Genomic DNA, 13,819 nt, shown 5'->3' on the forward strand with positions numbered 1-13,819 from the left:
AGCCACTACCTGCTGCGACTTCCTGTTCAAAACAAGCTTGTGGTTATCAAGACAAAGAGAGGGGAGAAGGGGTGTTGACTAGGGTTTTCAATATGGCTGAGTAGCCTGTTTCAAGGTGACAGTGTGATTCCATGTGGAATGAACAAGAGCTTGAAGCAAGTTTATTAGGCAGGTTCTTCCCTGGATGCCTGGTGGGCCTCTGAATCTAGAAGGCCTACTCTAAGGTCAGCCTAAGACACCATCCTGTTGCAGCAGAGTTCTGGGAGGGCCCTTGAAGAAGTAGCATAATCAGGAATATTCTACCAAAGACACATGTTGGACAATGTAAAGGGGTAAAACTGTATCTGGGTCCAGGACTGAAGAGAATCACATGAGAAAGAATACATCTACTTCTGAAAATGAATAAACTAACCAGAAACTCAGAAAGAAAACCACAGAGCCTTGGGTCAATTCCAATGACCAATTCCCAGTTCATTTAACAAGTTCCACACCTGACATGTAGAAATCAATGCTTCAGCTGTTGGCATCTGGACTTGTCCATCTTTAAGCAAAGTATACAGCCTGCAAATGTGGCTATAAAACTATTTATCAAGTTGGTTGGAAACATTTACTGCAAATTTAAACATCTTTGAGATAAAAATAACCTTCTGTGTTTATTCCTCTAAAACATCTTTGAATGCTACAACTTGCTCATTCAGATATTATTATAAAGTCCTCCCGAGGACATGAGAGAGAATTCCTGAGCTGCCTGGAATGTATAAACACCAATCAATAACAATTTCACTTGCACTAACCTAATTCAAATGTCTAGCCTTCTTAACACGGCCACATTTTATTAATTCTGAAGATATGAGCAAAGGAGTAAGCATGCCATACTAGAAGGAACATGGACTTTGGTATCAGACAACTTGGTTCAACTTTGGTGTGAGACAACTACTTCTGCCACTAGCTCGCTGGGTGTGCTTGGGTAAATAATTTAATCTCAAAGAACCTGGATCTTCTTACCTGTAAAATAAGATTTTTGTTAGTGTAATTTTTAAAATTCCAAAACAAAATGTATGTAACATCTAACACAAGCACCTAAATGACACTCTATACTCATGGACTTCATTTTCTTCTTACCACGCCCCCTCTGAAAAGTTTCAAATTCTTAATTTACAGATTTAAAACAATTTACCAAACCAAAAGTGATAACAGCAATCTCTATTTTCAACAGAGAAGAGAGGGCGGGTGGGTCACTTCACTAAGAGTTGGACCCCGGGTTTACTTAAGATGAAAGAATAAATAGAAAAAGAACGTGCCATTGGTCAGGTCAAGAAAGGAAGAGGCTTAACAGCGTGCTTGTTTTCTACATGAGTTTAAAAGTAAAAATGAAACACTATATGGAGCGAGAGTAAGAGGCACTCTGTGAACTGGAAAAGAGCCTAGAGAAAAGGATTAGAGGGTTCTCTGAGATGCCGGAACAAGAAATTGTAGGCTCAGAATGGTAAATAACAAAATACATACCCACACACCCAAGGGTTGGCACAGCCTTAGAAATAGCAAGTTGTCTGATCACCATGGGAGACTTGAAATTCCCAAGTGAGCAAAAATTTAGATCAAGTTCTCAAAGGAGTAAATGATCAGACAAAGCTTTACACAAAATTCAGAGTATTTATGCCCTAGAAAATCACACTCCCTCTTACTTTTAAGAAGAGGATCCCAGTGTGACCCAGGCAGCTTGTGAAAGGCAGATTAGTTCTTTACATTCCCTGTTGTTGTCAGTTACCACTGAGTAGGCTCCTATTCATGGTGACCTTATACATAACAGAATGAAACAATGCCCGGTCCTGGGCAAGCCTCACAATTGTCGGTACGCTCGAGTCATTGTTGCGGTCACTGTATTTTAAGTGTCTTTCAACCTAGGGGGTTCATCTTCTAGCAATATACTGAGCAATATCCTGTTGTGATCCATAAGGTTTTCACTGGCTAATTTTCAGAAGTAGATCACCAGGCCCTTCTTCCTAGTCTGTCTTAATCTGTAAACTCCACTGAAACCTGTCTACCATAGGTGACCCTGCTGGTATTTGAAATACCAGTGGTATAGCTCCCAGCATCATAATAACATGCAAGCCACCACAGTAGGACAAACTGACAGGCAAGTGGTGGTTAGATTCCCTAAGAGTCCTAAATGAAGACTTTTAGGAAATCCTGACTCGGAATGATCAGGAGTGGGGCCCAGGTGATTCTGATGGTCATTGCTGTGTGGGAATCAGTGTTTTAAATCATGGACACTTTGAGCCTCTTTACTTTTCGCATCCTGCCCTTTGGCTCCCTCTCATGTATCTGGCTCTTTCCAAAGAACAACTACGGATAGATAAATTAAATTTCACATTTTCACCCAGGCCTTCTTCAGCTGAATGAAAAAAGGAAGCCAAAGCTACTCAGCAGCAGCATCTCACACTTCCTCATAACATCTTTGCCTTGAAGGGATTCTGGCCCACCCCATATCCTTCCGGGTTGTGAAGGGGTGTCTCCAGCAGCCCTCAGCTGACCACGCTCCGGACCCCATCCCCTCCTGCATGTACCACACTCTGCACCAACAGTCTCTGTCAGCTTCTTCTCCACACATTTCGTGATTTCTTTCTTCCCTTCTGTCCTCCAGTATGAACAACTCCCCACCATCTGTAAAAGCAAAAACAAAACTCTCCCTGACCCTTTCGGCCACGGTCTTCTCTCCTTAGCCACTAACTTTCTCTTGTGAGTGGTCAACACAGACATACTCTCCTCACGCCTCATTCCCCTCTAACACTCTGCAGTTTACCCTCTTCACTGCTTTCCTAAAACTCCTTATTGCCATCCCCAACAGTGTTTTTCTCAAAAAATTCAACCCTCTTTCTCCCTTGATGGCTCTGCAACACCCCTTCCACCCACATGCATTCCTATGCTATTATTCTAAATTACCTTTCCAATGCTGCCCTCTCTCCTAAGCTCCTCCACACACAGTTAATGGAGAGTGTTCACCAGGGCAAGACGAGTCTCAGCTGACTCTCCCTCAGTGAGCTCATCCACTTCCCTGGTTTCATCCTCTCCTGGATGCCAATGATTTCAGGATTTGTATCTCCCCAGCTCGGATCTCTCACGTGGCCACAGGTTCCATTCTCACTCTGTCTTCAGGATGTTCCTTTTTTTTTGTTTTTGTTTTTAAAACAAGCTCTGGCCGCTTTTATTAAAGAAAAAAAATTACATGATTTATTTTTCACCAGTCTGTTCTGGCATGCTTCTAACGATATCAGAACCCCTTGGATCGATGACAGCCAGTGTGCACACTCTGTAGTGCTTTCCGCACGCTGTGCCCAATTCAATATTATTGCCACTGTAGTGATGGACACTAGTTCTGGCCAGCATAGCACAGTATCTATTTCAGATTTCCTCAAGGCCGGGAAGTTGCTGGCGAGGATGACCAGTTTCGCTTTGCCTTGCCTGATCATCTGCAGAGCCTGCCTGTATCCCAGAATGTATTTTCCACTTTTCATAAAGAGTTGGAGCCTAGAGTTGATCGACTCCAGTGACTTTTTTATCTTCTTTGCAGCCACCACCTTCCTGCCTTAGGTGCAGGACAGCCCCCAACCAAGAGCAGCCACCAAGATGGCCAGGGAGGGAGAAAAGGGAGGACATTCCTTTTTTGGTATCTTGCCAACTCTTTCACATAGCTCAAGCAGAACTCACTATTTCCCCTCCTCAGCCAACCTCTATCTCCACTTTTCCATTCCTGTCAGAAGTAGTTCCATTCTCCAAGTTATTCAGGACTCCAAGTTTTTAACAACTTCTTCTTCTTATACCAACCTCTGCAATCCTACTGGACGTAAGACTACAATAGCCCCTTGCACCAAAATAACTACCACAACTTGTGATATTTTCCACAATCACTTCATTCCTTTAAGTCCTGAAGCTCTTCCCAAGTTTTTAAATTCCAAGATACTACGTTTGCATATATATACATACATATGTATACGTACACAAGTTTTAAAAAAAAGTAAAAGTCTTCTTCATCCTCCACAATAATCTGGGTAATTTTAAAGAGGGTCAGACTCACTGAGACTGCCATTTACATCTGATGACTATCATGCCAGAACTATATAGACAGGTATAGATATGGCTATAGACATAAATATGGATAAAGATATATAATTATAGCTATAGAGCCCTGGCAGCACAGTGGTTAAGAGCTTGGCTGCTAACCAAAGGTCAGAAGTTCAAATTCACCAGCCACTTCTTGGAAACCCTATGCAGCAGTTCTACTCTGTCCTATAAGGGTCGCTATGAGCTGGAATCGACTCGACGGCAATGAGTTTGGTTTGGGGCTTTTCATAGATACAAATATGAATTTTGTGACTATCACTTCATAACTAGATAGATACCTAAATACAGAAAAACCAAAAAAAAAAAACCCATTGCTGTCAAGTCAATTCTGGTTTTATATCTATAACCATATCTATGTGTCTATATGTATCCATGCATGTATCTATCTATATCTTTGCATGTATGTATATATGTATGTATCTATCTATCCAGTTATGAAGTGATAGGAAGAGGGAGTATTTAACTTAAAGACAAAAAGCCTTAGAAACACAGTTTTTACATATTTCAACAGTAAAATTACCGTGTGTCCTCAGCAGAATTAAGCTCAGGGGATGGAAACTTTAGGGAAGCAGCTTTGACCAAGCCCGTTGCCTTCAAGTTGACACCAACTCACAGCGACCCCACAGAACAGAGCAGAACGATCCCATAGGGCTTTCATGGAGCAGCTGGTAGATCCAACTGTTGACCTTTTGGTTAGCAACTGAGCTCTTAATCACTGTACCACCAGGGCCCCTAGTAGCTTTGAACTCACCATAATACTGGGAGTTGAGTAGGTAGAAGAATTGATTCCCATTGGAGTTCATGAGTCCCCCCATCCCTGGAAGCGTTCAAGCAGAGGCTGTAGGGTGATGACTGCCACCACCCCCATTGTCTGGAGTGACCCCCCTTCCTCCTGATGTCCCTACCTGCCTGCCCTGAGTTCTGCTCCCTGACCAGCTGCCAGGCTACAGTGATCTTTGTTTTAGCATTAATCAATAAAGAAGTCATGGTTTAAGGAATGAACTTGGTCAATGGCCTTTAAAGATTGAAAGATCCCTAAACATTTTGGTTTTCAGCCTGTTGGATATATAAAGCACCTAATGTAGTTTCTACCTCTTCCAATCCAAAGGAAAATGTTCCTGAGGAGGTATGGTCCACGGCTAAACCAACCGTCATCAAGTCAATTCTGACTCATAGTGACCCTACAGGACTGGGTACAACTGCCCCATAAGGTTTCCAAGGAGCAGTTGGCGTATTTGAGCTGCCGACCTTTTGGTTAGCAGATGAACGTTTAACCACTGCGCCACCAGGGCTCCACCTGATACAGACAAGAGGGTAAAATAAGTGCCCTGGGTCATTTCAACACATTGGACAAGCCAAACACGGCAGCTGCAAAACTGCTTAGTATTGTGACTCATTCCCAGATTTGCCAACACATTCACTGAATTATCCCCGCTTTGAGTCTGCACTCAAGGCCCTCAGGCATAAAATAGAGAAGTGGCTAAGAGTCCTGGGAGGGAACTTGCCTACCCTGGTTCAAATCCTGGCTCTGCCACTGTCCAGCCACGGGAGCTTACACAAGTCACTTACCCCCCCACCCCCGGGTTGTTATGGGGGAATATTATTTCCTACCACATAGGGTTGTTGTATGGCATAGACGAAATAATTCATGTGGAGTGTTTCACGTGGTACACAGGAAGCACTCAATTTAAAAAGTTTTATTTATAGCTACATTAGCAGTGACCAGAATTAAAGGTAGAAAAAATCCCATATGACAGAATAAATAAGGATATCTATGGACCAACTCCACCAAGAGATGCCTTGGAAGAAAGGCCTGGCACTCTACTTCCAAAAAATCAGCCACTGAAAACCTGATGGAACACAACTCTACTTTGACACACATGGGGTCACCATGAGTCAGAATTGACTTGGTTTGGCTACTGACCATACCTCCTCAGGAATATTTTCCTTTTGATTGAAAGAGACAGAAACTACATTAGGCACTTTATATATCCAACTGACTGAAAGATAAGTAAAAAATGGAGCTCTGTGTCTGTTTTAGGAGACTTTTTTTTTTTTTTTAATTCCCATAGTCAAAGCCACTCCAGTGGCCATGAACACACCCAACTAACAGCCTCAGCATTTCTATGATAAGAAGCAGTATTTTCCTGATAAGAACAGTCATTACTTCGGAAGGTTTTCTCACACTTCCTGAGTGCACTAAACTTGCCTTGCATTTCAGCTTAGATTTCCACCCTCTCATTTCACTACAGTCAAAAGAAAGTTTTCGTTCCACCTGTCATCACTACCTTCTCTTACTGCCGTCTTCCTCCCATATTTCTCTGCCTTGAAGTATCCTTAGTACTCTTAGCCTCCCCTCAGCCAAGACTTTTCTACTTCTTCACCCTGTACTCATTGAAAACTCAACCTCCTTTCCAAATGCCACCCACAGGCACCTCACTATCCAGGTATCCTCTCCAATAATTACAGTAGTCCTCCCAAGAATATATTTAAATCCAAGATCTTTCAATAGTGTAAAACAGTTGTCCAACTTAGACCACTAGAAAGTAAACCGAAAGACAGGAAACGTGTATTTCCTAAGTTCAGTTCTATAACAACAAAGCCTTTTTCTCTACTGGCTTTAACCATGTGATGGAGCTGACAACAGGGGAAATGATAACAAACAATATATATTTATGGTACAGTTTATCAAACCTTTCCAATGGATCACCTACATCATTTGATATTCACAACATCCCCCTTAATGTAAATATTATGAAATCATTTTACAGATGAGGAATCAGGCTCAGAAAGTTTAAACGTCTTGTTCAAGGTCACATGCCTAATAAATATTCGCTTGGATTCTAGACTCAGTAGATAGATGGCTGCCTTTGAGTTGATTCTGACTCATGGTGACTTTATGCACAACAGAACAAAATGTTGCCCAGTACTACCTCATCCTCACGATCACTGGCATATTTGAGTCCATTGGTGCAGTATTATGCTAGTCCCTCCCGCTGAGGGTCTCCCTCGCCCTTTTTGACCCTCTGCTTCACCAAACTTGATGTCCTTCTCCAGCAATTGATCCCTCTAGAGCAAGCGAGTGAGACAGTGTTCTGTTGTGATACATAAACTTTTCATTGGCTAATGTTTGGAAGTAGATTGCCAGGCCTTTCTTCCTAGTCTGCAAAAAAAAAATTTTTTTTTTTTTTTATTTTCTAGGTCTAGACTACCATCCATCAGGTTGTTGTACTGCGGTGGTTTGTGGGTGGCTATGATGCTGGCATAGCTATGCCACCAGTATTTCAAATACCAGCAGGGTCACCCATGGTGGTCAGATTTCACCTGAGCTTCTAGACTAAGGCAGACTAGGAAGAAAGGCCTGGCAATCTACTTCCAAACATTAGCCAATGAAAAGTTTATGTATCACAACAGAACACCGTCTCACTCGCTTGCTCTAGAGGGATCAATTGCTGGAGAAGGACATCAAGTTTGGTGAAGCAGAGGGTCAAAAAGGGCGAGGGAGACCCTCAGCGGGAGGGACTAGCATAATACTGCACCAATGGACTCAAATATGCCAGTGATCGTGAGGATGAGGTAGTACTGGGCAACATTTTGTTCTGTTGTGCATAAAGTCACCATGAGTCAGAATCAACTCAAAGGCAGCCATCTATCTACTGAGTCTAGAATCCAATTCTTAATACTCCTAATACTCTTATCACTGCCCCATAGCAGATGATTTCACAGGACAGACCTCAGAAGGAAACCCAAATGTCAGCCCCGCAGCCTGGATCTGAAATTTTGTCTACTCCTGTATAGCCAGTATCCCATAACTCCTTGTGAGCAGACTTTTGCATGGATTCTTGTGGCTTAAACAATATGTGCTTAGAATAGTTCTGCTATAAGGACAGACTGAATGGAGAACTGAGAGGCAGAACAACATGCCCAAGGTCAAAACTTAAGGAGGAAATATCTCAGTGAGATAAACACATGGAGTGTTTTGTTTGGGAGTGGCTCTGTTATTTGATTTAAGTGAAGTATTTATCTTATTAAACACTATTTATTAATGAAAATTACCTGAACCGATGAGGAGGAGCCTGAAGATTCAGGTAGAACCAAATGTCCTTTACCTCTTCGCTCAAAGTGACATAGAACGCATGTAAATATTTTAATAAATTTAACTTTAAAACAAAAAGTAAATCTAAAGCACAAACATATACTGGTATAACTGCGTATCTTTCCACTCTTCTGACTAAAAAAATTGCCTTAGAAAAACACTAGTCCCAACTTCCCTTTCTGGCAGATACAGTACAACTTGATATTGACCTTGATCACTTAGCTGAAGTAGGTTTCTCCAATTTAAAGTTATCCCCCTCCCTTTGCACACTGTGCTCTTTGCAAGAAGTTACTATGCTCAGCCCACATTTAAGGAGCAGAGAGTTATACAGCCCTTTCCAAATTATTTGGAACTCTTCGGCAAGGAGATTTGTCTATTCTCCTTATTTATTCATTCAATCATTTATTTATATCAATATATACTCACAGACAATTATTGTATACTTTCGGTTATAATCCATACTTCTTTATTTATTTTTGTTGCTCAGAGTGTTCCAGTTTTGACCACTGGGGGCTCTTTTCAATTGGCTCCTGTGTCCCTTTGACATGTTCCATCACTCTGATTTTGTTTTGTTTTGTTTTTCAGCACATCCTTGCTTTCTGGCACTACCAGATGCTCTAGGCTCATCTTGTGTATTTTCTGCCCTACTCCTAGTATCAGCCATTTGTCTAAAGGAGCCCTGATTCCTTTTATTGGAGAATGATATTAGAAACCAAAATCTGGGAGCTGGGTGTGCTTGTTGCTAATGAAATATCACTGCTTGTAGATGCTCCCTGGTGGTGCAGTGGTTAAGAGCTTGGCTACTGACCAAGGTCAGTAGTTCAACTCTACCAGCTGCTCCTTGGAAACCCTGTGGGCAGTTCTACTCTGTCCTATAGGGTCACTATGAGTTGGAATTGACTCCACAGCAATGGGAAGTGGTCAATTTACAACTCATTTTACAGACCACTACCTGCTTTTAGGAAACCCTGGTGGCATAATGGCTGGGAGCTATGGCTGTCATTCAAAAAGGTCTGCAGTTCGAATCCACCAGGCACTCCTTGGAAACTCTATAGAGCAGTTCTACTCTATTCTATACGGTCGCTACGAGCCGGAATGGACTTGATGGCAACGGGTTCGGTTCAGCTTCAACCTGCTTTCAAATTCTCTCTCTAGCTCAGGTACACAGCCATACTTCATTATTTGCTATTATGATGAAATAGAGTGCTACCCTTTATCTTGATGAAACAATTGTTTTTAGTTTATAGTCTCATTTTATTCTTCTTTGAAACTAAGATAACAAAACCGGTAATCAGATAAAGACATATGTAAAAACACTCTTAACTACTTCAGTGGAAAGATAAAAAACATGTACGTCAACTGGAGTTTTGCAATTTAGTAAAGCTAGCTACAAAACTGAGGTAAACGTTAACTCAATAAGGCTGAGATTACAAAGATAAATACGTTAGTCTTCTCCTAAGGCCTTTTTATAAACGCCATCCTCAAACCCCAAACATGAAAAGCCTTCTTTTTCATTCTTTGCTCCATAATTTGTATAAAATACTTCTGTAAATATAACTTCAAGTAAACACTGATTTACTTTGCTTTTGTTACTGCAGGTACATTACCACTTATTGTCTGGAGAAAAAATGGGCATTTATCTTTTAGAAGGGGGCGGGGAGGCTAAACACCTCAACAACCCTGTTTTTGTTAGCTGCTTTCTTTAGTGGAGTCACTCCAGACTCAGGGCAACCCCAAGCACACTCACAATGGATGAGTCATTTGTGATCCAAAGGAGTTTTTTTCATTGGCTGACTTTTCGGATGTAGATCACCAAGTTTTTCTTCCTAGCCTATCTTAGTCTGGAAGCTCAGCTGAAACCTGTTCAGCATGCTAGCAACATGCAAGCCTCTACGGACAGACATGTGGTCGCTGCACATGAGGAACTGAACCCGGGCCTCCCACATGGGAGGCGAGAATTGTACCACTGAACCACTACTACCCCCTCAACAATCCTAAAAAAAATCTGTTGCTGTCAAGTCGATTCCAACTCATAGCGACCCTATAGGACAGAGCAGAACTGCCCCATAGAGCTTCCAAGGAGTGCCTGGTGTATTTGAACTGCCAACCTTCTCGTTAGCAGCCACGGCACTTAACAACTATGGCACCAAGGTTTCCTGGTAGACAAAAACAGCAGATGTTCTTCCTTCCAGTAAAACACTCAAGTTCCTAAGGCATTCTGGCCTTACTCTACTGAGGAGGAGAATGAAGAAAGAAAAAGAACATTCCAGAGTTCCAAAGGTCAAATCACTTGAGTCAGCATGCCCTGACACGCACATATTGCATTTGGAGAAACGAGACTGTAAAATATACAGGTACAATTCTTCTAGATAAGTTCACTGAAAAGAGGGAAAAAATAAAGTAGCTTGGTTTATGGTCTTTTCCCTCAAAAAGTATTCCTTTACAATCTAAAACCAAACCTTCCCTGCTGCCACTAAAAGTCTTGGAGTCACAGAATTTTAGGCTGAATGGGTTTCAAAAAGCAGCAGATGGGAACACCAAGAATTCCAGGGAAATGTCACTGTCCCAAGGCCAATCAGAGGCAGAGCCATTTTCACCCCCGGCATGGGGGGAGGAGGTGGGGGGGATGCAGAAATCTTTAAAGTCCTTATGCCTATGCCCTGAATATATATCTCTCCATCTGTGGGGAAAACTGGAAACACACCTGGTCTCCTGCCTCCCTAAGCTCCACACCCTTTTCCTAACAACTCCCATTGTAAAAGGCCAGCCGTTGGTGATCAGAGAAGGCAGCAACACGGAAAATCCCTTCCCAGCCCCTCATCCACCAAACACAAGTAGTTTCAGCACTTGCCAAAAGGACGAGGCAATTCCTGAAAGAACAGAAACGGGACTTTCAGAAAAGAAAGTCAAATGTCGCTAAAAATCAAAAAAAACAAACTCATTGCCTTCAGTCGACTCTGACTCATGGCGACTCCATGTGTGTCAGAGGAGAACTGCGCTCCATAGCGTTTCCAATGCAGTCCCAGTTGCACAGTGGTTAAAGCACTCGGCTACCTACCAAAAGGTCGGCAGTTCAAACCTACCAGCTATTCTGCAGGAAAAAGATGTGGCAGTCTGCTTCCTTAAAGATGACAACCTTGGAAACCCTGTGTGGCAGTTCTACCCCATTCTACAGGGTCGCTATGAGTCGGAATTGCCTCCATGGCAACAGGTTCAGTTTTGGGGGGAATTTTATGGAAGCATATCACCAGGCCTTTCTTCCACAGAACCGCTGGGTGGGTTCAAACAGCCAACCTTTCAGTTAGGAGCCAAGCACAAACTGTGCTACTTAGGGATCGCTCAAATGTTGCTACAGCTCTGTATAAAAAAAAAAAAAAAAAATGCAGATATAAATCAATCCCTAAGATGCATGCACTGTTGAGTTTAAACAAACAAACAAAAGCAAGGAGCAGAAGAACCGCACACTATAGCTTTGTGTCAGAAAACAGAGAAAAAGCTTCTGCGTACACATATGCCACCGTGGCTGCCTGGGGGAGGGGACTGGACAGCTAGGAAACAGGGGACAGAGAGAAGAGAGATGGCCTTGTGACTCTGATACTAAATGCATATGGTACCTATTTAGAAAACTAAAATTTTAATCCAAAAAAAAATTTATTTATTTATACGCAATAAAAACAAAGAATAAAAAATATTGCCAAAAGTTAGTAGGCCAGGGGGTGGGAACAAAGAAATCTGAACCCAGCGACACTCAAGTTAAACCACTTCACGGAATTTCACAAAATAACTTTTGAATTTAGCAATTTCCTTCAGGCCTGGCACCCTCTTGGCGTATACCTCGGCTGATGTGATCTGTTTCAAGACAGAGCTACAGAATAATGAATGAGACAAAGTGGGAAAGCACTTCCGTATTTTTTTTTTATTTTAACTAGTTGCTTGAATAAGAGTTCAGAAAAACCTAACAAAAACTTTTCAAAGGTACCCCTGCTCTTTTTTAAATTGGATTAAAGCCCGAGCTCTGTGCTGTTCTGGTAAAATAAATAAACCTGAAAATAAACATCATATTAATATAAGTGGGAAATTTCCAAGCAATTATCAGACCAGAAATCTTAACGCTATTGCAGACTTTCAAAACCATACCTCAAAGCAAATCAATATTATCAATCCATAAAAAAAAGATTAACCACTGATAATTTTAAAAAGTTACCAAGCAGAGCTGCAGTATTACAAGGACATTGGTAAATGATTCACCAAGTTTCACCAAGTGCACATTTTTTGGATAACTTGAAAGATGGATTACAAATTCATTAATAAATTAGTTCACCTTGTTGCACGTGGTCAAGTTTCTTAAGTCCAAAGGGATACGGCCCTTTAATAAAGTACATTTTTAACCAGCACAAAGTATTTTAAATTACTTTTCCCACTGATTTACTCTCTATCCTTGGGCTATCCTGGCAAAACTACCAGAAACTGTTATTAATAAGACCGCAGCAAGCTTTCCTTTTATCTCATTGATTGAAAGTGTTGCCTTACTTAAAATAGCAAGCCTCTGAAAAGCACACAACCAAATACCGTGATTGAATCACACACTGAATTATTTTTACAAGTTGCTGGTACAAAAACTATCTGCAGACTGTATCTCCTTAGATAAAATCTTTTCATCATATTTTTCTTTATAAATGTAACTCTGAGGCCATGAAGCCAAATTCTTAAGAGTAATTGGCTATATGGCATTTTTTCTAGGTGTGACTTGATTTTAGACTGCTAGAGGAAACTTCCGCTCACACAAACCTGATATAGCTGGTCCAAAAAGTATTAAATATCTGCATTTATAACTGCAAGTGATAAGTATATAGACCTCAAACAATAAAAATGGGAATGGAGTACGTTACATTTAAACAACACAAGATTAACATTCAATTATCAGCAACTAAAGGAGTCCCTGGGTGGCACAGAGGGTCAGCATGCTTGTTACTAAAGAAAAGGTTGGAGTGTTTGAATCCACCCAGGAGTGCCTTGGAAGAAAGGCCTGGCCATCTACTATTGAAAACCCTATGGAGCCCAGTTCTACTCTAACATACATGGGGGCACCATGAGTTGGAGTCGACTCAACAGCAGCTGGTTTGGTTTTAGTTTTTATCAGCAGATGAATCATTAATTAGCCTTTGAATTAGAAATTGGGCCTAATTCTGTAATGCAGGTTCCAAATAATAAACAGGCCTAATTACTCAGATGGTAACAAAAAAAAAAAAAAAGCTGGTTCCCAATTTTATCTTAATTTAGTCATTCATTCCAATCCAAGGATCTAAATATAGCTCCATTTCAGTTCAACGACTATTCAGTTAGTATCTACTTAGTAGGTGACTAAGAGTCAATGGCACAACCACTATGGAAAATGGTATGGAGCATCCTCAAAAAGCTAGAAATAGAAACACTTTATGATCCAGCAATCCCACTCCTAGGTATATACCCTAGAGATAAAAGCATTATTCACAGTAGCAGAAAGATGGAAAGAACCCAAGTGCACATCAATAGAAGAATGGATAAATAAAACATGGTACATACATGGGAGCCCTAGTGGCACTGTGGTTAAAGCACTCGACT

At 41.3% G+C, this 13,819-nt stretch overlaps 1 protein-coding gene and 1 pseudogene across 2 annotated transcripts in view; both read right to left on the reverse strand.

Moving 5' to 3' along the window:
* The window catches only part of MBOAT1 (membrane bound O-acyltransferase domain containing 1), a 166,831-nt gene that overhangs the window by 135,736 nt on the left and 17,276 nt on the right, over positions 1 to 13,819 (reverse strand). The gene's annotated exons all lie outside the window — the stretch shown is intronic.
* Positions 2,677 to 5,109, reverse strand: LOC111752393 (large ribosomal subunit protein eL30-like; annotated as a pseudogene).

The sequence above is a fragment of the Loxodonta africana genome, chromosome 1, assembly GCF_030014295.1.
Source record: "Loxodonta africana isolate mLoxAfr1 chromosome 1, mLoxAfr1.hap2, whole genome shotgun sequence".
In the NCBI taxonomy this organism is placed as follows: Eukaryota; Metazoa; Chordata; class Mammalia; order Proboscidea; family Elephantidae; genus Loxodonta; species Loxodonta africana.